Source organism: Taeniopygia guttata, chromosome 3, assembly GCF_048771995.1.
Source record: "Taeniopygia guttata chromosome 3, bTaeGut7.mat, whole genome shotgun sequence".
Taxonomy (NCBI): domain Eukaryota; kingdom Metazoa; phylum Chordata; class Aves; order Passeriformes; family Estrildidae; genus Taeniopygia; species Taeniopygia guttata.
In genome coordinates, this window is record NC_133027.1 from 29,198,839 (window position 1) to 29,224,512 (window position 25,674).

General features: G+C 34.4%; 1 long non-coding RNA gene across 1 annotated transcript in view; it reads left to right on the top strand.

Moving 5' to 3' along the window:
• Positions 1-15,053: 15,053 nt before the first annotated feature.
• The window catches only part of LOC140683668 (uncharacterized), a 175,167-nt gene continuing 164,546 nt past the window's right edge, over positions 15,054-25,674 (top strand). Inside the window, exons 1-4 of the long non-coding RNA XR_012054926.1 lie at positions 15,054-15,285; positions 16,520-16,575; positions 17,142-17,269; positions 22,038-22,156. This is a non-coding gene — a long non-coding RNA (uncharacterized lncRNA). The remainder of the gene's footprint in view (positions 15,286-16,519; positions 16,576-17,141; positions 17,270-22,037; positions 22,157-25,674) is intronic.

Here is a 25,674-nt window from a genome sequence, read left to right on the forward strand (position 1 = left end):
AGTGTGTGTCCTCCCTGTCTTCTCTTCCATAAACTAGGTTAATCTTTTCTTGTGGATCTTTTACTATTCTTGGTGCTCTTAGGCTGTTATCTGGTAGTTTACATCCTCCATAATATTTATGCACAGTATTTCCGCAAAAGGATTCAGTTAAGACATTGCTAATACTAGCAAGTGTCTGAAACTGAATTCATCTAATATGGAATATATATTCTTGTTCATTCACACTGATTTTTGTGACTGTCTTTTTTTGGAATGTGACAATATTGTTCAAATTCATCTTAGAATCTGAAGTTATAACCCTAAGAATTTTAGCAGAACTTTTGTCTAGTTGTTTCCCTTTTCTTATAAATATTATAAAGAATTTTTAATATTTTAATTATATTTAATTTTTTTTTTTCCTCAGCATCCTACAGTTTCTGGGCACTATTTTAATTTTTAATCCTGCTACTTATTGGTATATTTAGCAGTAATATTTTCAATGTGATAAAAGCACTATATAAAAGTATTAAAAGTACTATATAAATATTCAGTAGTCTTATAGCCAGGACACACCTTAAAAGAAGATCTCCTGTGAGATATTATGAAATGTTCTCTTTTATCCCTCTATTTCTTGTTATGCATGTATACTTCAGTATCACAGATCTTGTTCATGACTTTTTCCTGTACATTATGGCTATATCACTCAGCAAGACTGCAAATAACACAAAGCTGACCAGTGCAGTTGATTCAATGGAAGGAAGGGATGCCATTCAGAGAGACATGGACAGGACTGAGAAGTGATCACAAGAGAACATCAAGAAGTTTTTTTAAGGGCAAGGTGCTGCACCTGGGCCCAGACAATCCCACACATGAGTGGGAGATGAGCTCATTGAGAATGACTTGCTAGTTCTGGTGAATGGAAGGCTCAACATGAGCAACAGAAGTGCTTGAAGCACAAGAAAGATGTAGATATGTTAGAGTGGGTCCAGAGGAGCCCACAAAGGTGATCCAAGGGCTGGAGCACGTCCCTTATGAGGACAGGCTGAGAGAGTTTAAATTATTCATCATGGAGAAGACTCGGCTCTTTGGAAACCTTATTGGGTCTTTCCAGTATTTTAATGGCGACTTACAAAAAAGAGAAGGAGAGGCTTTTCACATGGCAGGTAGCAAGGGGACAAGAGAGAATGGTTTTAAACTGAAAGAGGAGAGCTGTATATTAGATGTTAGTAAACAAATCTTTACTGTGAGGATGGTGAGACACTGGTACAGGTTATCCAGAGAAGTGGATGCTGCGTCCCTGGAAGAGTTCAAGGCCAGGCTGGAGGAAGCTCTGAGCAATGTGATCTAAATGAACCTGCCTATGGCAGGGTGGTTGGAACTAGATGATCCTATGATCTCAACTCTAAAGCATGTTATCCTTTCCCCTGCCATTCGTCCATCTGCTGTAAAATGTGAATTTTATGTCTAATTTTAGACTGCAAATGGCTCAACAGTACATGTGTTTCTGTAGGCAGTAAAATGGATAGAATAATTTCAGTCACAGTACAAACAATTAGTACAAATTAATACATACCAATATATGGTTTTAACAAGTATTAACACTTTATGAGTTGAATAAAAAGTCATCTATATTAGAAAATAGATCTATCCCTGAGCATAATTTATGATTGTCCAATTAGTCTATAGATTAAGTATAATTGCTATAGAAGATCTTTAAGATTATGAATCCATTAATCTAATGTTTCATATTTAATGATATTGTCAGCAATTTTTGGTTAAAAATGTGAGATCATTTAAGAGTATGTGAGTCATCACTTTCCTGCTACTGATTTGGTATATAAATATTCCTTTCCCTTCATCAGCAAGGCTGCAATTTTCTTTATAAATTTTACCCACCATACTGTCATGAAATTCTTATTTAGGAAAAAAAATCAAGTTAAAAACAGTGAAATAAATATCAGCAGGAAAAGAAATCACAGTATTTATTCCTAAAACTTCTGAGTTTATTATCAAAGGGTAAACTTTTTTTACAACCTTGTTATAATGATTAATTTGGTGCAACACTTTAAATGTTAAATCTAGGACTTAGAATTAATTTTAGAAAGCAGGTTTGGGAATATGACTGTATGTAAAAAAAACTTTTCATTTTCTTTAAAAAGTAAATGAATTCATCTGTGCCTAATAAAATGATGGAATTTGGTTAATGTATCCTAAAAAGGGGAAATCCGTAAACTTTGACCTACACAATTTGCTGATACACACCATTCCTTGTAGCCTTGATTTGTAGCTCCTGCTCTGGAGTCAGCAAACAGTTTAGAAGTAGTTATTGAATTACTCTCAGAAACATATTCAAACTATTTGTGTCATGCTAGCATACAATGAGGGCAGGATTATTTGATTTTTTTTCTCATGTCCATTGTGTTCTGACAATATAGCATACAATATAATATGTCCATGGTTGTTAGACCTAAGGTTCCAATAAACCTATGTCGTCAGATTTTCCTGTTTCTATTGTTTCTATTCTTCAGCTATCCTTTATTTTATGCATATCACAGGTTTAATCAGAAAAGGTCTTTTTAGTACAGTTCACACTCAGCCATCAGTTATGGCCTTATGTGCATGGCAATTTCTCTTGGGAAATATTTTATAGAAATGTGAAATGATTGTGGCTCTTTCTCTTCTCAAAACATTGCACAAACCACGTTTTCTCTCATTGCATAAGACCAGAGCCGTGAAACTGTACAATATCTGAAACTTGACATAAAAAAGCGCCTTGATCTAAAAGGCAGTAGGCAGTAGTCAGCTCACATTAATTGGAAGTTTAAAGGAACTTCTATTTCCAGAATATCAAACCATACAAATAATTGCCTAGCTAAACTATACTGATATGAATACTAGGTTTTCATCTAAAGTTGCAGAGCACGGGACAGTGGCTACATAAAATGAAAAAAAATCGGCCACTCTTTGTAGAAGCAATCAGGGAAGGGGTAACAAAACTTTGGGTGTGAGTGACAGAGATGTTCTATTCATGGCTTTATTCCCACCCTTGCCCAATAACAAAAGTTTCTCCAAGCACTGTCTTTGCAGAGACACCCAAGACAAAATCATACCTTCAGCTTTGGAAAGTGTATACATGCCTCACTGCTTAATTTCATTGAACTCTGTAATTTGAATGCACAGTGATCTCCCCTGGGCAGCTGGGAAGGAAGTGAAAGAACAGGAAGCAAGTGATGCTCTTGATATCTCCCTGTAGCTTTGCATATCGTGTGGCTGTGTGTTGCATTTTACTCTAGCAAGTTGGAGAAAGCACTCAGCAAGCCACAGCTCATTTGCAGGGCTGGGGAGTTCACCTGGTCTTTGTTTCCTGAGCTGTTAAAGGGAAGGCAGCACCTGGGAGAACATCATTTAGATGCCAAAGGATGAAGATAATAGAAATTAATTCAACAAATTTGTGTTTTTCTGTCTTATTACAGGCTTTGAGTTAGTCTTTTTTTCAAGCTGATGGTTGACTACATTTGTTACTGAAAAGTCAGATTTTCAGAACATAATTTCTTAGGTTTTCCTAAAATGCCACTGACTTAAATAGGTAATTTGTCTTTTACAGAGCTGGAAACACTGAGAGATTTGTCTAGATTAAATTATCAGCTTATTACAGTCAACTGCTTTGAAAATTTTGTCTTAAAGTTCTGTACAATGCTGTCCTTATTCTTTGTGTGAGTTAACTGAGGATCTGAAATCACAGCACTAGAGCTGCAAAAGTTTTAACCATGGACATTTGTGGAATGTGGCTCATTTTCTAACAGCCAATGACAGACAGTGAAATAGGTCAGATAGGTCTGTCTAATGATTGCCATCTGCATAATCAGCAATCTATTAAGATTAATGAGGCTCTCATATGATATTCTGTACTTCATCTAGCCCACATTAAAATCATATTAATCAGTCTATATATTGTCATTCATATTTCAAATTATGAAATTCAATACTTACATATTTAAATAATTATAATGATATGCATTGGTCATAGGGGGTCACAGGTAAGGGGAGTTTGTTTTGATCATAGATTATTATGGGCTGAGAACGAATCACATAAAGAGAAATTCAATTCTGAAAAAGCAATCCTAATTCACATTATACATGCCAAAATTCCCTGTCCAGTATTTCTGAATAGGACCTTACACATTTTGTATTCCCCTTTGCTATATAAAATAATTACATTATATGTCTGTGGATTGTATCCACTGTAAGAAATCCTTTTATTTTACATGAAACAGAATACCTTCTTACTTGATTAGTTTTATTTTTGTGTGATTTCCAAAGAAAGCTTTGAACTGCAAGTGTAAAGTACTAGCTTCCCTGCCATCATAGGAGTTTTTCTCCACTTTGCTTCTATTCTGACATTTTCCTGTCTTAGTAAGCCTTCAAGGAGGGGCTTTGTCAGACAGGAGCATCTCTTTCATGCTGTTGCTCACTCTTCAAATCTTTTCCTAGAATGTCTTCTGTGCATATCCTAAACAATTGCTCATCCTCTCCCAAATCCTCATCCTCTCCAAAATTTTCCTACTCTCCTGGCTCAAAAAGGCATTTTTCCTAATTAGAAGTTTGCCTCCTGAATCACAGAATAATATAATTATTTAGCTTGAAAAAGCTCTTTAAGATCATCAAGTCCAAACACAAATTAGTATTCCTGGACTCTGAGCCAGGAATTGACAGGTCTTTGTAGTTTTATTTCAATGGGCATCTTTAGTATCTCTAAGCTTATCTCATGAGTAATAATTTGTTAGGCCAAAGCTCTGCATAAGTTCAGTGTTATTTGAGATTTTAAAATAGCATAAAATTAATTACTTCCATTCCTTGGACTCCTTTACCCATTGTTTTTCACCTGTACTGATCTGTTACTATGAAAAATATTTCAGGAAGTTATATCATAATCTTCTTTTTTATGTGTGCAGGGTTTGTGATCTTAGAGGTTGAGTTTCTTTAAGATAAGATTCAGTACAGGAATTGCAGAGCTTGCACACTTTATATTTTATATTCATACCTATTACTGACATAAGCTGTATTTCAAATCCATAGTCAAGTCCATCCATAAACAATAAATAAAGGGTATTAAAAATAAAGCCACTACAGTGACCATATACCTTTTAGACTAATGAAAAGAAAAAGAAATCATTAAAAAGGCAAAAACCTGATAAGGATATCTAGTGGAGTCCTTCTGTACTTACAAAAAAGCAAGTGACACAGGTTTTTTTTGTGATATTTTATATTCAATGAAGCTATCTTCAAAAGCTTACCCCAGGTCCATAAAATACCCTCTGCTATTTTTAGCTTTTATTCATCATGATGATAAGCTTTAAGCTTCTCTAGCATAAATTAAGCTCTTTACTTTGTAGGTCACCTGACTCTGAATGGCACAATATGCTTCCAGTCAAACTACTGTTATGCTTGATAAAGAAAATACTGAGTATTATCGTTTCAGGGAATTTGTGGGCCATATGTAGAGTGAAATTCTATCCTGACATATTTTTCAAGGAGAAGTTGTATAACTGGAAAAGAGGCAGCAAATACTGATCTCAGAGGTAATTTTTAATACACCTCTCTCTTCTAATCTCCAACATTGATTTAACTTAGGTAGCCTGGGAAATGGCTCTCAGTCACATTTCTAATATTTCTGTATATTCTATATGGTTTTGGCTGTAAAAGCCAAACTACAGCTCTATATATGTCTTTGACATATTTCTTTTGCTGCTTAGTCATTGTCTCTATACAAAGTTTAGCAGAGCACTAATGAAATACAACAGTTTGCATAGGCAACCCCAGAGTAATTCTTATATTTTTCAGCACATTTGTACCAGCATATGTCATGGTGGTGATGGACGAATAACTGTATTATTCTGATGTTGCTTTTCCAGTCAATGTGAGTGTGTGAAACATAGTGAAATATCTGCTGGAATTGAAAATACCATTCAGAATGGTGTAACGATACACCAGGATGTGTAAAATGGCAATGAAAGATGACACAAGAAAAACACCTAATAAATTTCTCTTTCTTTACCTTCATTTGATTCGTGAATCCCAGTTTTGAATTTCTAAGATAATTCTATATGCCAGATATCTTTAGTACCTGAATTTCCTTTGTGGTAAGATTAAAATTCGATGTAAGAGGTCTTTAAAGTCATCCAGCAAGAGTGCAATATCAAACTTTAAAAATTGCACTATTCTCTCTTTAACAATAAAGCTACATGAGGTGAAATAACAATAACATCTATCAAACCACTTAAAATTTATCTACATTTATTTTTTCTCAGACAATGTGTTTACTTATTTTGGTTTTTTTCTCCTTTTTAGAGGGAGATGGGGTGACATGCATTTTCATTATTTTGTATTTTAGAATTCCAAAGGAAAGTTTGAACTTCACTGAAGTTATTGTAATCCAATGGTAGAAAATAAGCAAAAAGGTCTTAAGGTTTTCATCACCTTCCAAAAAAGGTCCTGCTTAAAAGCTTAGCAGAGTTACCATGTGACTTTGCCTTCGCCTGACTGGGGAGACTTGTTCTTAACCTCCTCTGTTGAATACCTCTTTTGGGCTGTTCAACAACAGAAAAAAAATACCAACAAACTGAAGGAAGTCTGTTGAAGGGCAACCAGAATGTACAGGGTCAGGAGCACTTGCCTTGTGGGGAAAGCCTGTGGAAGAGACACCCCTGGGAGGACCTGGCAAGAGCTCCTGATGCTTACAAACAGGGTGTTGAAGAGATGGACCGAGGTGTTCATGCCAGTGCACACAAATATCTAACATGCCATGAAGATGAGTAGTGTATTTAGTACAATACAGCATGTCAGGCTGGCATACACAGCAAAGTCATTAAGTGTAAAGGGGCTTTTAAAGATAATATCAGGAAAATAATAATAGCTTCTGAAATGTCAATTTGAAAAGCTGTTATTAAATTTCTTGGCCAAGTCCATGTTGTAAGCTTGGTGAAACTGCAAACACAGAATAAAACCTATATATATGTGTATAAATATGACTATATGATTAATGTTCCAAAAGTATGTTGTTATTTTTATGCCTGTTCATGCTGATCAGACATATGATCATCATTTTTTCCCAAGGACTAGTTACTACTTAGTTTCCTGAATGATTTTCTTCCCTCTTTGCTGCCTTTTTGTCCCCAATTTGTTTTATTTTAGCTAGTGTCATAGAATTAATACTCAGCTCTGTTAAGTAGCTGAATTAAAGTTAAATAGGTTTAGGTTTCTTATCTACTATGAAAATTATTTAGACAGAACCAGCTACTAGCTTATTCAAACTCAGAAGTTACTAGTCTGGAAAAATAAGTAAGATACAAAATTTATCCAGAGGTTCTTCATTATATGTGAATATTATCTACATAAGGTAAAATAGAGGCTGAAATAGGTGCTGCTTAAAACCCCTGTGACACAAAGTCTAGCAAGCAGTCAAATATTCTAACAGGTACCATGAAAGGATTGACAATTTTAAGTGCAAGCTTTTGACCTTGACAATAGAAAAACCAAGAATAATCAACATCACAACCTTATGGTTTTCCTTTTCCATTAAGAAAGAAATGAAGAAATATAAAAATATAGTCTGAGAAATTCAGTCCTTTCAACTTTTTTGTTTGTTGTAGATTGCATCCTACAGATGCTTCTGAAGAGATATTTTATCATCACATTATTGTATATTGTATGGGGAAAATTATAATTAGATACTTAACATCTTTGGCAGATGTGTATGAGTGCATTTGAAATGACTATATAAAATTTTCAGCATTAAACCCATATTCTGTCTCAAACATAATTTGTTTCATTTTTCTGTTTAATGAAGTGTAAAACATTGATAAATTGTGGAATTCTTTGTAAAAAATGTTCATATTATTTGTATAATACAGTTGGTGAACTAACTCTATTTCTAAAAGCAAATGAGTTGCTGGGATGGAAATGTAATTTGCTGTTTAAAGATCAAAAAGCAAAGCAACACCATAACTCCGTTGATACTTAATTAAATTAGAGTGAATTTTACTTTAAGCAGCAGCTTCAGTGCTTCAGCACCAGCAACCCACCCAGCAAGCACAGTACAATGGACATATACTGAGGCACTTAAAAGTGGAGATGGCAAGTTCATTTCCACAGGGAATTACAGGTACACACACAGAGCTTCTCTGCCATTAACAGAGTCTAGGATTCAAAAGGAGAATCACAGACAAATGGCAAAGTCAATTAATGGATTGTGACTTGGCTGCTTCAAACTGATCACTATTTTAACAGAAATATATACAGTACCTGAGGGAAAAAGCACATCATCTGGACTTTAGAACACAGATCGTGAGGGTGACTAACATTATAGAAAATAAAAAAGTGAACTGGTGAAACTACATGAATTCTAGCTGATTTTAAGGAACAGTTGTCTCCTCATGTACCTTCATATATTATGAAACTTAAGATTGTTTCATGTAAGTGTACAGATTTCATTAGTGACATAAAACAGCAGCAATTTAGGATTCGTTAGTAAAAGTGTTCCCACTCAGTGCAGCAAAATAAATTTCATATAGAAGATTGTATTATTTTCTCCATGTGCTAGAGACAGGACTGGAGCTACTGAAAATCCCTAGCATGAAGTGCAAATAAGTTAGAAATTTGGATTAAAATGGAATTTTACATTGATATCGAGCATTCTTGACAGCTGAATCAAGAGAAATATTCTTATTGCAGCCATCAGGAAAGAGAAGATTGAGCAATGAATATGGAAACAGGAAGAAAAAGTGGGTTTCTTGAAGGCAGTTAAGTCACATAGCATGTAGAAGAACAAAGAGAGCATGTTACAACTTAGTATTCATTTTTCAGATGAATGAGAAATTTTTTTTAACAATAGCAATAAAATTCTTCCAGTTAAGAGAGATATCTAATTTAATAAATAAGCTATTTGGAAAAAAAGAAATTATGTTTTTCTCTAAACATCATGGAAGGTGTATTAAGAATTTTCTAAAACTGACTAGTCATTCTGGCAAGATTATACTAACCTGACTTTTTGTGAATAGACCGATAACTTTCTACATAAACATTTTTTCTGTAACTGCACTTTCATGACTTTTATGACCTTTTTTTTGAGTTTCTGGAAAAATAAAGCTCATGATCCATGTGTGGGCCTTGATGTTGCAGTGCTTTTACAAGCCTGCTAAAAGTTTAGCTGCTTTGAGTGGTTATAATGCTAATTCTTTGTGGTAATGTTTCAGCTTCCTGCTTAGGAGAACAACTTTAATGCATGGGATAATGTTTCCAGTGATGGCCTGCAGACTATGTCTGTGATGCAGTGTTCAAGATGTAGCTGCAAAGCCTTTGAGAGTGGCTCCTGAAAAGCATGCAGTCTCTCAAGCATGTAGCTAAATATGAGGAGACCATTTCCTTTTAAAGCTCTTCTTTCCTCAGAAATTAATATGGCAACATACACTGTGTTAATGTTACTTAGCCACCACATATCCACTATCTGCACTCCCAAGGGTGAATTAGAATCAAATGTATTTAAATTAAAGACAGAAACATTATCAATTTAGAAATGCATTTTCTCCCAGGCTTTATTAGAGAAAGATGGAAAGATACTCCTTATGCCTTTAAAAATGCTGTTAGTACTAACAACATGACTAGATAAAAGTGTCATAAAAATGTAATGACAGTCTCATTTCCAATATATAGAACAAACAAGCTTAGTTACTAAGGCCAAAATATATGGCCCAGAGGAAAACTGTTTGGAAATGGTACAGTAATTTAATAATTGTAAAAACACTGAACATCGATTCCTTGAGAGTTCGTGCCTTGTGTGTTGCTGCACAGATGATAGGGACAGATTTCTCCATTCACAGCCAATGAATGAAAAAGCCCATCTATCAGCTCATGTGCATTTAACTCTGAGCCTTAGCCCAGCCTGTCCTTTTTTCTCTGTGGCTGTCAAATAAGACTGATCCTTTATAACGGAGGAAGATGCTACTGTGGCTTTAGGGCAAATGATTACAGAATGTATTTTAACCTCTGTACTTTGATCAAAAATTATAAAAAAATGAATAAAATTGAAACTGCTCTAATGCAGCCTATAATTATTTTCTTCTTGGAGCCAAAGAATTCACTCAAAGGCTACTTTGGAGTCATATTGTCTGTTCCAAGACACTCCCTATACTTACTGGAAACCATTCTCTGCTCTGTGCCACAGCAATGCCATGTGAGTAAAGAGATAATGTGTCCATTTTTATTAGTACAAAATAATTAATTTGAACAAGAAACATTTGGATTAATATTTTTTCATTTTTTAAAAAAAAAATTCTTCCATCTATTTTCTAACTTTATCTTCTATACTTTTTGATGACATGGAGAATATATATTATACTTAATTTAGTCTTTAAGTCTCTATGGTGAAAACTGCTTATTTTTGTGAGAGATGAAGCATATTATTTGTCACAGAATGTGCAGAAACAAAATAGTAGTAATAATATTCAAATACCAACAGTCGATATTGTTGGTATTCAAATACCAACAGTCTGAATACTTACAAGAAGTAAGGCAAAAAATTCTATTTATATTTCTCATTTTTTTCATTTGCTGAAGAAAAAGGAGACCATATGCTGAAGAAGTGATGGCAAAGTGACATTAGGAACTTCCAGAAGTATAGCAATGTTAGAACATCATTCTGCTTTATGCTAATTTGTAGGACACATTTCACATAAGCTTACCTTAGCTTTATTTTAAAGTGCATTCACTTTACACTCAGTTCCTGCTGTCTCTTAACTACTCCTGCATCCTTCCTGTCCATCTTAGAATTACAAGCATCCATAGTAGCAGGGTTGTAAGGAGACAGATTGAATAGGAATAAGAAGTAAATGGACATCTGCAGTGTTTTGAGAAAGCAACTCCTAACTTATAAAAGTAGTGTTATAATTACCTAATTATCTGAATAAACATAACACACCTAAGTGTATATTTATGCTTAGCTTTATTCAGAGAATTTGCATTTTATTCTGAGTACCAGTCTCTGCAGTGTATTTCAAATTTCTGTGAATGCTTTCGATTAACAAATAACATTCATAAGCTTAGAATTATATAAATGAGATCAATAATATGATGAAAATACTTTCCATACTAATAAATCTTTTTGATTAGGAGACTAAGTGAAGAACGAAAATTACTTATCTGCATGAAAGATGATACCTATTTCTCCTTTTTCTTTAACAGATTAAAAATCTTCATCTGAGTTCAAAAGCTCTATCTCTTCATATGACTGCTTCCAGGAATTGCTAATGTTCTATAGAGCTTTTTTTGCAGAACATTAGCACTATCCATTGACCTCTTCATTAGCAGACATGAAGTTATTTGGAATTCCAGTTCCTGCTGGGAAGTTGTCCACGTTACAATGTTCACGTCTGTGGCAGTTTTATCAGCCAGATCAGATACTAAATGGGCTGTAAAAAATATACTAACATATCTTAAAAGAGTATTTTGCAGAAAAAGAGAAATGAAAAGAAATAGCCAGGGCACTTTCAAGATTACTAAATATGATGATTTGACCATCCTGTATTGTTCCAGATCCTTTAGTACACATAAACCTTTTGGGGAATAATTCTAATATTAAAAGCTTTTTGTCAGCAATAAGGAATACAGGCTCTTGGTAACTAATTAAATAAAAACTTTTTATTTAAAACTAAGAAAATTATCTGGTCGCAATAATTTAGATTTAAAAAATGTTAGTGGGTTTGTATTGGGTTTGCTTGACCTGGTTTTTGGTAGCACAGAGGTGGCTTCTGCGAGAAGCTGCTATAGAAGCTCCCACCATATCCAACAGAGCCAATCCTTTGATGCCACTGGCCAAAGCTGGGCCAGTCAGAAATGGTGGTAACGCCTCTGTGATACCGTATTAATGAAGAAATCAAAACAAAGGAAATCAATCAGAAAAGCGTGAGGTGGCAACGCATTGGAGGAACAGCTCTGCAGACACCAAAGCCAGTGGAGAAGGAGGGGGAGGAGATGCTCCAGGCACTGGAGATGAGATTCCTCTGCAGCCTGTGGTGAGACCATGGTAAGGCAGCTGTGCCCCTGCAGCCCTTGGGGATCCACGGGAGATGCAGAGATCCACGCACAGTCCGTGGGGATCCATAGGGGATGCAGAGATCAACCTGCAGCCCATGGGGGAGGTGCCCACAGAGCAGGTGGATGCCTGGAGGAGGCTGTGAGTCTGTGTGAAGCCCACGGAGAGAGAGAGCCCTTGCTTCCAGGCTGGAGCAGCCTGTCCTGGAAGAACTGCACCCTGTGGGAGAGTGACCCACATCTCAGCAGTCTGAGAGGTAATGTTGCCCATGGGATGGACTCATGCTGCAGCAGTTTTTGGGAGCCTGTTTCCCATGAGAAGGCACATTGGAGAAATTCGTGGACAACTGTCTGCCATGGAAGGGACTCCACATTGCAGCAGGGAAAGGACTCCTCTTCCTTAGCAGTGGGAGGAGCAGTGGGTGATGAACTGACCAAACTGACCCATTCCCTGTCTCCTCGTGGCTGTGAAGGAGTTTTTAAGGGGGAAAGGTGCTTTTAAGGGCTTTTATTTCTCATTAACCTGCTTTGATTTCGTGAATAATAAATTCACATTATATCTCAAAGTTGAGCCCATTTTGCCCTTGATAGTATTTAATGAGTGATCTCTCCCAGTCCTTTTCTCAACTCATATACCCTTTGTTAAATTTTTTCTCCTCTGTCCAGCTGCAGAGAGGAGTGAGTGACTAGCTTTCATGGGTGCCTGGCTTCTGGCCAACATCACACCGCAACAGTGTTTTATAAAAGTATGATTTTGGACTGAAACATCTTGCCATGCTGAGACTAGTCAAATATTGTGGTCAGTGTGTTTAAGAAATAATTTTATCCCTTAATTTTTACTTCATCTATTATTTATATTCTTAGGGGCATTTTTATGTGGGTTTGTTTTTTGTTGAGGTCAACATTACCTATATCTGGAGTTTTTTGGTTTTAATTTTCAGAAAATCTTTATCAGATGCCATTTTAGAAAAGAGTGTTGATATTCACTTTTATAATTCATAAAAATGAATCAGAATTTCAAAACATGCCAGAGATATAACCATTTAAACCAAAAAGGGAAAGAGGAATTTTTTTATGAGTTTGATTACTTTGTACAGGGCTAGTTACTTCTAAATAAGGAAAATTTCACATAACACTTCATGATTAATGAAGCACACAGAGTTGTAGTTATTGTTAAAAGCGCTCTTCACACCTTGTAAGCAGAGAAACAATAGTAATAATGCTCAATTTTTGAAGTTCTACAATAAAAATAGCCTTCAATTTATTCTTTGCATGACTACACAAGACCCAGCTGATGCTCGAAATGACAAGAAAGAAGCCTTCTGGCCTAGAATGTTAATAGTTAACTAAATATTTCTGACATAACCTCAAAAATAAATAGAGCTGTGAAGTAGCAAAATTCTTTAATGGAACACATCTGCATGGCAGCTTTCCATTTCTTGCATGGTCTCAGAAAGATAGATACACTGAAACAATCCCTGTCAGTATCTGAATATAGTAAAGATTTTTAAGCTTCAAAGAAGACTTTTAAGGATATTAGTTTTCACTTTCTATGGTGTAAAAATTCTTATAAAAGGCTACGAATGGCTCACACTTTTTGAAAAAAATGCCTTTATTTCCTCAGAGTCTGAAATGACAACTGTACAAATGAGACTACAGCAAACTTATGCATATATTTTACAAATGTCTATCTTTCACTAACACTTAACTCAGAAGACATGAGCTGTTATTCATTAACCATAATAGAAATTTTACTATTGAAGGTAGGCCAAAAGAATGGCTTATAATCAAGACATTAAAATAACAAGACAACAAGTTTGTCCCAAAAAATTAGCCCCATTTGTTACCAGTTTTCATTAGATAGACTTTAGCTACAGGTAGCTATCATCTTATAATTTATGAGAAAATTTAGAATCAGTTAAGAAAATAAACCTTTTTTAATCATTCAGATGTCTCTTAGACTGCCAGTTTTTCTGAAGTCTGTCCTTATATTCATGTAGCACTTAGCAAAATATAGTCATGGCATTGTTTGGTTCTCTTAGATACTGTTATGTTAAAGAAAATCTGTCTGTAGACTTAGATATTAAGTGTATTTGTTCTCCAAAGCTTAAAATCTCTGCATTTTTCTCTGCTTTCTTTAACGATTTTTTGTAGTGTAATTTATATTTTAATTGACATATCGAAAGTGAATAGTCCTAAAATTAAATCTGAGAATTAATTTGTTGGAGAAACAAAACTGCTGAAATGCATGGGAGTATTCAATGTAGATAAAGCTGCCAGAGCATTCATTCAAAAGGAATACTGCAGTTAAGGGTAATGGAAATATACCAATAACTATCAGTGGTATAAGTGGTATCCTTTCTATAGTAGTCACATGAAAAGCAATATGGTTGTTTCTACAGATAATGCTTCTAAACGCAACAATAAAAATTATTAACAAAAGAAAACAAATGGTGCACACCGGATCACATGATGGCAAATTTATCTTCACAGGTGTGGAGAAGGGTCTATGTCTCAAAGAAACCTGCCAAAGTCAGTTTCATTTGTGCTTGCCTAATGTATGAGTTCGATTCAGGCATCCCCAAGTGTCTGGGTTAAGCTGCACAGTGGACCGTAAATAGTAGGCATTGCTTCATTCACTTACCATACACATAAATGGATCTCCTACAGTGACATGGTGTTATGATCCAATTATTAAGATATGTCTCTGCCTGAATCGAGGTGAAAACAAGACCATATGATAAAGTCAATAGTATGGATTTTATTTAACAGTAAATTGTAGATAGAAACAGATAGAAAGAAATAGGAAAGAGAGTGGGAGGGAGAGAAAGACAGTGAAGAAGGACATATTAAGTAGAATTATATCACCACCCCATGGATCCAGAGGGCATCCTAATGGTCCTTCTTCTGGTCTTGTCAGTGGTGGGGATCCCCAAGATGTTCTTCTTGGGTATTAGCTTTATACAGTCCTTTCTGAGAATTTTCACAGGCTTTTCTCACAACTTGGGATCGCGTGTGCATAAGTTGTTGCTTTCTTTTCCACACTCTGCCACAGTGGGAATTTTTGTCTGGATGCATTAATCAGGATGCTGCCCAGATCTGCATCAGCAGACCTGGAACTGATGTCTTCCTGCTGCAAATTCCTCCCTTCTCTTCTTGTCTCAAGTTCCCACTGTAGTGGGTCATCTTACAAGTTCTTCTGTGGCCTTGACAATGTTTAAGGTAATTGTGGTGTTTGAGTCTCTTACACATGTGAAGTGGGGGATGGGCAGATCAGTTTGGTTTTGGATGCCAGTCTTTGTGCACAAAGAGAAGCTGTTGCAGCCTCTTAATCATTTGCAATCCTTCTTTAAAAAAAAAACAGATAGTTTTGAGAGAAGCAAATTAAAGACACAAGAGAAAAAAGCGGCAATTTGCTAAAAGCTCATATGTATTCTCCTCATTCTGAGCTCAGCTCTAATGCTGCCCTGGGTAAAGTATGTCCCTGTTGTAAGCAGGAGATAAACTTAAACATTATAGTCCCTCTAGTCTGAAAACTTAGGAGTGCAAGAATTACATTGATTTAGAGACTAATCAAATCTTAAATAGTGAATTGCAAATAATATACTAATAACTGAATATTCTGATTAAAGTCCATAAAAAATCCCAAAGCTGAAATATATTTGCAGTAACTAGTAGAGCAGTCCTGAGAAACAAAAGTATACAAATTTCCATCTGTTCAGAGATACAGAATAAAGAGCTACAGTCAGCAAATACAAGACTTGTGATGAATACTTCAATCAGCAAAGAATAATAATGTAGCTTCAAATGTCTCATAATCTTTCCTGCAAGCTTGTCTCTCAACAAGCTGTGGGGTCTCACATGATCTGAGATTCCAGAGATGAGGCTGGCTTTATTTGTGTACATGCATCTGAATGTAACCTAGTAATTACACAACTGTAGGCACAAAAGACAGTCCAAATTACTCAAATAAGTTTTTAAAATATATGGAAGTATTTAAGGAAGTGGAATATAAAAATGGTAATCCATTGCAAATCAAATTTACCTGACTTCTATTAGACACCAGAGTTACTATTATGAAGAATTTGTGTACAGGGTCTTTGAGGGAAGAGTAAATAATTGAAAAATAAAGACTTCCAAACTGGTGCTCTAAACATTGCCTTTGGAGATTGAACATAACTGCCAAGCATGTTTAAAGCCATCCAAAATTCTAAGGTATTATGAACAAAAAAAAAAAGATAAAATTATACAAAGTAGTCCATTTAAAAAAGATTTTTCTAACAGACACATAAGAGTAACATCTCATCACTTTTATCCCTTAGGCAAAATAGAAATATTGTAATAATAATTAACATTCTTTTGAAGTAGTTTTGGTGAGTCCTGTTTTCAGTCCCTTATATAACTTCCTGGTGGCTGTCAATATGTGTGAAGCTGTTATTACTTCATTACATTACAGGCTTGCCATGCATTTAAAATTATGTGAACAGACACAAAGCAGAAAGGAAGGCACAGGTAAGTAGCAAGATTCACTTGTGATCGTATTTCATGGAGAGAATCATTATACCCCTATATGATAACACTAAGTTGTGTTATCACTGTAACACTGTAACATTTCAAAACAATGGTTCTTGCTCTGTTTTGAGTTACTTCAAGCAAGTCTTGAGAATCTTCTTGCACTAAGAACCACAAGTATTCACTTTCAGATTCACATGCAGCTCTGTTAAAGAGAGTGTAGATATTTGTATATAGATGGAGTTATTGAATGTTCCTTCAAAACTTTTGATAGACTTGACCCCAGAACTTTCTGTGTATATTAATATTTTGAATTTATATTTCAAAAATATTAGTAGGATTGGGGAATCTCAGGTTTCTTTTTCAAATTCTTTTTTTCTCCAGTAGGAACTGATAATTTAGGGTGAAAATAATCTATTTTTCTTTGGTTAAATTAGACATATGATGTGATTTAGATCTCTGGGATTGCAGAACTAGTTAGTGCTCTGATAAGTCTTCAGAATCTCTCCCCATGAAATGGTTACAGAAAAGCACCTGCATAGAGAGATTTATTCTTGATGTCCCAGACCCTGGTGCAGAGAGAGTGAATCATCACTGCAGGCATCTGTTCTCTTCAGACTGAGGAGAAAATGAGACGTAGCTGGCATGACACCAACTGTGGCACTTATCTGTTAGATGGCCAGAGGAACATGAAGTAAGTACTACCCTGGGGATCCCTTTGATGATGTCACTACAGAGTTGCTTTCCTCCAGATGAATGTGCACACTGGTTTTTTTTGAGGCTCTTTTTGGCGTTTTGTTTTTTTTTTCCTGCATATGAAATGAAAGTAAGATGCAGGAGTGCTAAAGACAAAGGACAACAGTGTTCTGGAATGCAATTCTTTCTGCCTAAATAGAAATCTACATTAAAGCCAATGGAGTAAGAGACGGGATATTTTAGGAAATTCTCTTCTGTAACTTTTTCTCCTTCATTGCTGTTTTCTTGAGGTTATATTTGCAAGGAATGAAATAGGAAACACCTCTTAACATAGGTACTGTAGGAGCAATTGTTTGTCACATTGCTTTAAATAATAGCTATTCAAAGTGACAATTTTATTTCCTAGCAAAGAATTATGTGTGTGTCACAGACCTTATGCCCATTAAAAAATTATATTTGACAACACCATAAAATACGACCACTTCCAGGAGAGGCTTTGTATGATTTCTTCATGCAATTTTCCTTCTCTAATTTATTATTTACTTGATATTATATTTTTTTAGAATGTAAATAGTAATTTAGATATATGTTTAAGTATAAGTAAATATCTTCCTTTAATGATGTGGTATTGTTTGCTAGACTTACTGCATTTATTTCACTTACTATAAAATCAAATTCTAAGTAAAATAGTTAGAAGATCTTAATAATACATAGCTTCTGATTGAAAGAGACAATAGTTTATATCCACAGTGGGTGTCTAAAGTTTTAGGACATTTATGTCAAGTTAACTCAATGTCAGCAGTGTATTTTCACATATTCAGAATTTCTGGTACCTTTGTATCAGTCTACATTCTAAATGAACTGAAAATGGATAGCAAACAACCAAAAACATGAAGTTATAATATTATTTGAAACAAAAATGTGCAGAAAATAATCTACCAGTAAATTTAAACAAATATTAAGCATGTGACTACAATTTTAATTTTGCTCATATTTTATAGTTCAAGTTTAAAACAAAATATGGTGAATCTGTATTGCTTCCAGGGTTTAAGAAAGAAGGAAAGATATAAGAAAACAAACGTATAAAAGGCAGCTCAGATTAACTCCATAGATAAAATGCTTAATGCTTAATGCAGAATGATTCATTAGAGATAAAAACACAATAAAATGATTACTAGAATTTATACTCATCAAGATAGAGACATTGCATCTTCCATGGTAAAAAAGAAAGATTAATTTAAAAATAATTTGTATTTATGTTTGAGAAACCTGTATGTAAGGGTAATAAAGAGACCCTAAAGATAACACATTCAACAGAGGTAGTACCAGCTCATTTAAAGGTTGCAGGAGAATACAGATATATATATGGCTTTCACTCAACTGGATTCTGAAGCATGTGGTTTCAAAAATTATTCATATCCAGAAGATTTTTTTGTTACTAAAAAGTCTTTTTTTCCAAAGATTTTTAATTTTTTTATCCTCTCTTTTTACAGGTTTTCTGAGAGATTAATATAGCTCTCAGACCATCACATTTACTGTAGCCTCAAATTCTGTTTAAATCAAATATGGAGACCCTCTTCACATTAAAAAAAATGAAAAACAAACACGAAAACCCAAAAAACCCAAAACAGAAAAAACCCAAATTAAAACAAAACAGGAAACCAAATCAAAACCAAAATCCCTAAAATTCCTAAGAGTCTTCACATATTTGGAAAATATTGTAGATAATATTTAGAAAATATTCTAATATACTTTTACACCTTGAAGCCTATAGTCACTGTGGTAGCTCAAGGTCGTTACCTTCCTTTGCAACCAAAAGCAGAGAAGAAGAACTTCTGAGGAAGATTTTAAATTATTTGAATTACTCTCTGGAGATAACATAGAGCCACCTGCTCTTATCTCCTTTCAGCTTGTTCTTTTTCAACTTCTCATAGTTATCACTACAGCACTGGAAAGTGAATTGCTCCCTTTATTTCAGAGATTTGAGATGATTTCTGATGAGACAAAACTCCTACCTTAAGCAAGAACAAAGTATGATAAATCTGTCTCATACATTCCAATTTATCTGATAAACATTTCTATAGTACCTGTCCTCTAATCCTTTCCCTGTTTTTTTCTTTTTGCCTCTCACTGCCCATAAATTGTGATTTAAGCAGTTCAGAATGTTATATATCTACTTGTTCCTGCACATATCCTGAAGATCAGATCAACGTATGTGTACTATTAAATAGGATAGTTATAATTACAAAAATTTGTGTTTATTTATGTACACTGAAAAATGAAATTACAAATTATAGGATTTTGAGGATGTATAATTCTATAGCTGCTTTTATAGGGGAATTGTGGAATATTTATAATCTCGCAAAATTAAATGGTCATCACCAGCTAGACTGAGAAAACTCAAATAATAAAAACCAGATAATATATCTTGAAGCTATATTCTGAACAAAAAAATACACACCAATATGCCAATATTTTTGGTATAATTTTGCTATAACTTTGAAATAAATAATATCTAATTCTTTACAGCATTATTTTTCTGTTAAAGCAGCAGCCAGTAATTTTTGTTTTGTGTTAGATCCTTTAGTGAGATGAAGACTCTTACTACAGCAGCTGGATTGCAGTCTCCAAAGGCTAATTTCCACAGTTCTTGTCACTGTGGATTTATTATCTGCAGAAGTGCTTGAAGGGCCCATAATTATGCCAATCCCCACTTGACATTTTAGACCCTTCTGCCACTATCTCAAGCCATCCTAAGTTTCAGCATCACACTGCATCATGAAAATACTGTTAGACAGCTATCAAGTAGCATCATGAGGATTAGAGATGTGCAATACCCAGCTATAAATGACTATTACAGCTCTTACATCTTGTGCTTCGGACCGTAGACTTGAAAGCAGATCTACTGAATCTGGGTGATAAAAACTCAAATTCAGAGCTAACATTTTTCTTGCTTTTTAATTTTCTTTCTGTTCATAAATCAAGGTATAATTTTGCTGCTTATTAACAGATAAACATTCTATTATACCAATGAATTTGTTTTATATGTTTAGTGGAATGCTTCATTAGAGTGTTCAACAAAAACAGTCCAACAGATGTAATTTAAATTCCATATGGAGAAACAGTATTTTTGTATTTTACTGAAACTAATTGCTATTGTATGCAATATATGAGCTAAAATAAATATAAGCAAATACTTATGGGTGTAAATTCTGATGTTTATGTATGTACTTTATTGGTAGCAATCTTGAGACAGACGTGGTAAAAGTATTAAGAATGATGGTTTCAGTATATCTATATACACAGGTGAGTCATTTCACTAGAAGTCACTTGTGTGGATATAAAAATCCCAAACACTCAAAATCTTTACAGGTGTCAAGTTCCAGCAGGAAAATCTGAAGAAAATTGAATTATTATTATATTCTAATCCTGAAACTCTCAGTTAAGAAAAGCTGGTTTTGTTAGACATGAGCAACTGAGAAAGCTTAACTTTCGAAGTTCCCATTTTATTTCCCCGTACAATGGAAACAGAAATGCTGATCAGAAATATTTTTAGATTTTTTAGTCTAGAATAACTTTTTTTTTTTTTTAACTGAGCAGTATTCAAATTGAAACTCTTGAACCTTTTGCTTAATTGGTTCTGGTAAATGAAATAATTTACCAATTCTTGCTATGTATTTTCACTAAAAATTAGGGAAAACAATGCCCAGCTGCTAAGACAAATGGAAGATATTGACAATTTCAGTATAAAAAAATAGAAAAAAGTCCTAACATATTTCTGCTGAATGCATTTCAACCAGCTGCAGTATGTCTGTTTTTTTCCCTGAAAAGGATAGACCATATTCTCAAAGTTGTCCAGCTCACAGGTGAATCAATAACAATCTTCCCACCTTTGATGGGAGATGGATCAGACCCAATGGGAAGAGCCATTTATGCAGTTCTAGGACTCTTACAATCCAGCAGAACAAAAACTAAAGTAGGAAATATGACTCGACACAATGAGAAAGATGTAAGTTCAGCCGTATCCTTTGTGTTTTCTCCCTTATGACCTACCAGTAGTTCTTCGTGCAGTGTTAACTTCACAGCATGTCAAATTAGGTAAAGTCATGGTCTCAACTTTGCCACCTTTTTTTTTTCACTTTTCCTCCATAAGTGGAGTGAAGGTGAAGTTTCTGGGACCTTTGGGATAATGCACTTGAAACAGCTTCATTTTTTTCTGCCTTGCTCCAACATAAATAACAAGTATCAGATACACTTTGTAATGAACATAAAGAAATGTTGGAGGGAAGAACCAGAAAACTTGTCTTTTATATGTTAGTTCAGCGTAGTTTTCCTGCTTTGTCACTGTCTTTAATTTCCCCTCTAGCTCTATAAAAACTTCTAGCTGTCTCTTAAATTCATTTATAGTATGTGCTTCAGTGGGCTTACCTGACAACTTATTCCTCACGTTTATTACTTTTAGAATGAAATAGTTGTGCTTGAATACTGCTGCTGCTTCCACTTAAAGGGATATTGTCCACTTATCAGGTTTTGTTTTGGTTTAAATTGACTAATTTTTAAAACAGACTTTTTGACTGACATATCCCTCTTTACACCTTATACCCAGATCTCGGTATCTGTAATTGTATCTCTGCTCAACTAGTGATGTATAGTACAGTCCTATGGACAGGTTAGAGAGACTCAGCTACTTCTCCTGAGTGCAGTAGGTGCTCCTACAGTGGTGCAGTCTTGTAGGCCCTCCTGTACCTGTGCCTTTTCTTCCACAGGGAAAGTCAAAGAGACAACTGCACTTTTGCTGTGGTGCTCTGGTTATGACTACGCATCAGTGGAACAGCAGTGCTGTTCAGTCACCCAGCTGTCCAAAAGAAACTGACATACTGACCCTGTAAGTCTTTGAGCACTTTGAACAATGGGTATTTGCAACACTCATTGAATCTTTTCCCTGTCACCCTTTTCTAAAGTAGTAACAGCAATAGTGGATTTTTTTTAATAAAAATAATCCACATGTGGTGCTTAAAACGTCAAAAACAGTAGCAAAACAATCTTAGACATTTCTGTAAGAACTGCTAGTCATGTTCTTTCCTCTAAGCATCTTTGGCAAAACAGGAAGTTATTTGTTGGTTTATTTATTCATGCTGAAAACACCAATGAAAAAAGCCTTCTTGCTGAATGCCAGATGGGAACACTCTGCTTTCAAAAAAGAGGTTCTCAATTAGTAAGGTGCATTTTGAAATTATGAAATGCCATGTATATATTTTTACAATGCGGTCAGGAAACTGGGGATACACATAGGAATTTTTTTTATATTTTAAATTATTTTTAGCTAATTGAAAAGATATGGAAAATATTCAGTGTATCTTCATTGAAATCTAGTATTTGGAGTAGCCAGTTCTGTGACATACAACTTACTGACATAAGAGAAAGGCGTAAAAATGAATTATTACTGAATAATAATTTCATCAAATGTATTCTTTCTAGGTTCTTCCTCTATCCTTCTTCTAAGAATGGCTGCGATGGCCAAATAGGGTAATAATTTGAAGGTTTTTAAGAGGTCTACATAAAAAATGGACATCTGCTCTTAGTAGAGGGCATTGTACTGATTCTTCATAATGCTGTCTGGCTCTTGTGCAGCAGGTGTGGTGATCAGCCTTTCACTTCCAGAGTTTGTTACTATTCCATGTTTCCATTTACGGCAGGTAAGGTGATGATATGGAAATAACCTTGTTAAAATAAACTGGTTTCTAATGAAAAAAAGTTATTTATATCTGCATTCTAGTGAAGTTAATCATGAGACTAACTTTCTGGTCATCACATAAAAGAGGAACTAGGTTGGTGGACTGGTGGATATACTGGTAGATATACTGCTGCTGATACATACAGGTACACTAGAAGACCGAAAAGGGCAGAAGCAGGCATTAAATTCTTCTTAATATGCCCCTCCATTTTTATCTTTTCAAGCTAGAGCTCATATGCATGGTTAATAATCTATTAATAATAAAGGATAAGGGAAGAGAACATATCTGTTGCATAACTGTTGAAAATATGTCAGAAATATTCTTTATAACCTACATAGTTCAGAGAAAAAGAGAGAAGCTCTTCCAAAAATGCACTGTGTTTACATGTTCTGCATTTCCCTGAAGGAGCTATTTCTTTTCATTGACTTCATCTCCTCTTAGTCTGAAGTAGCTGGGATGAACAGAGTGAATATGCCCACCAGAGCTCCTGCACAAAATTCTTCTTGGTTGATACAGAGAACTAACAGCTTTCAACAGGAACTAGCTTTGAAGTTTATTCTCTGGTATTTAAATTCAAGAAGTAAATATTTTAACAAAAAAATGCAATTTATTTTTTTTAAATGTTATTATTAAAAAATAACAATTTTTCAAGACAACAGTTTTGTCAATTCTCAACATACCACTGCAAAATTCTAGAGCTCCTTTTTCTTATATATATATATATATATATATATATATATATATATATATATATATATATATAATTATATGAATCCAGTATTTTTGAAAGATGAGAAGACACTTACTTTTATACTCAGACAACTGTAAGGAGAACAGTCTTTCACCATTGGGAAATGCATCTTTTAAAACTGTTTTCTGGGGAAAGTGTGAAGAAGTAAATTTCTCAAATTTTTAAATGAGATTTATCCATTCATCCCAGCTAATGAGCTCTGGGCTAGATCCTAAATTTGGCTGACATTATACCGCACAAGGAGCCATGTTTCCCTCTACTGATGAGGGTTAAGCATGTTACAATCTTAAAATGGATGTCCTCAGGCACCATCTCTGCAGTGTGGGTTTCATAATCTTTTAGATGTTGTTGCCATGGAAAACTTTTATATTGCTCTAAGGACTCCTTCAAATATTCTTATGCTGTGTGTCATTCTGTCTTCGAACATATGGAGGGAAAACAACACTCTCTTGGTTAATTATGAAATTTATCCAAATTTTAGTGTCTAGTATGAATCTCAAATGTACAGTTGTCACACAATAATGAGATGCTTAGTTTTGGAATGAATGCTTTCGGTTAAAAAGCAAGTATTGCTGCTGGATCTCAGGGCAGAATGTTTTCAGTATGACCATTCTATATGTGTTATTACCTGATAAAACATGTGACACTAGTTGAATTTATTTTACATATTTGTGTGTTAACCATGAATATAGCAATTTTCTGTTTATAAGATATAATTATTTTGATTTCCTGTTTTCCATCTGGCTGTGTCATACAGTTATGAGTCTTCTTGTTCTTTCTTTAGTGTTTTTGTTTTATTAATTATTTTATATCTCAAATAGCTCATGAATTGGCAATGTCATACAAATAAGGAGATTCAGTTAGCCTGTAACAAAAATTAACCCTGATTTTTTTCCTTTTTTCTACCTTTTTTCTGAAGCAAAAGAGAAGCATTATTGGTTTATTTAAGTCTGTTATGATGCATTTTTACTATTTGCACATTTTTATGAGGCAATTGTAATCTCAAAATAATTATATGAAGAACTGTGAATTCACTTTTTTATTTAACTGCCAATACAAAAGAACATTTTGCCCCAGAATTAACAGTATTAAATCCAGTAAGTATAATCTTTCCTCATTGAGTTTTCCTCAATGTTTGAAGGACCTATAAAAGAAAAATATAGCATCATTTTTTTCAGCTTATGAATCTACCAAGAGAGCTTAGCTGTGATGAGCAACATACTTTTGATCATAAATACTCTGTGATTCTTGTTCTTAATCATCTTTATTCTCGATTGTTGCATCAGCCTCAGTGCTGACATTACTGATTTGCTGGGCTGTTAGGACTCAATTCAGCAAAGTGCTTGAGAAGTGCTCGTTTTAAACAGGGGAATAGATCAATCAAGTTACTTATATCTTTAGAATTTAAGTACAATAAACTGCTTTTGTGAATTCCCATTCAAAAGAAGAGTTAGGATCAAAGGTCTCTTCACATCCTTCATAATTCACCTGCATAGATGGTGTGTTTGTAACTGATTGTCAAACTTTTATTTAATTTTTTTTTCTCTCTGTTGAAGAGACTAAAGATATAAAATAAATACTGTTAGAAAAACAGGATTTTTTTTTTTAATGCTGTATAGTTTTAGATGTCTATTTTGGCAACCAGACATGCAAGATTATATCACCAGAAATATCAGCTCATAAGAAAATACAGAAGGCTTCCTTGAATATTTAAATAAATATTTTAAAAATTGTATTCTCTATAATATTATCTTCTAATAGTAATATAAACAGGGAAGACAGAACTGGTAAGCTGAGGCAACAGAAAAAAAATTCTTGCATTTTGCTTGTTTTTCTTTTGAGGTTGATTCCTTATCAACATTTGTGTAGTAATATGTTTTCCATATAAATTAATGAGCATTCAAAAAGGCTAAAAAG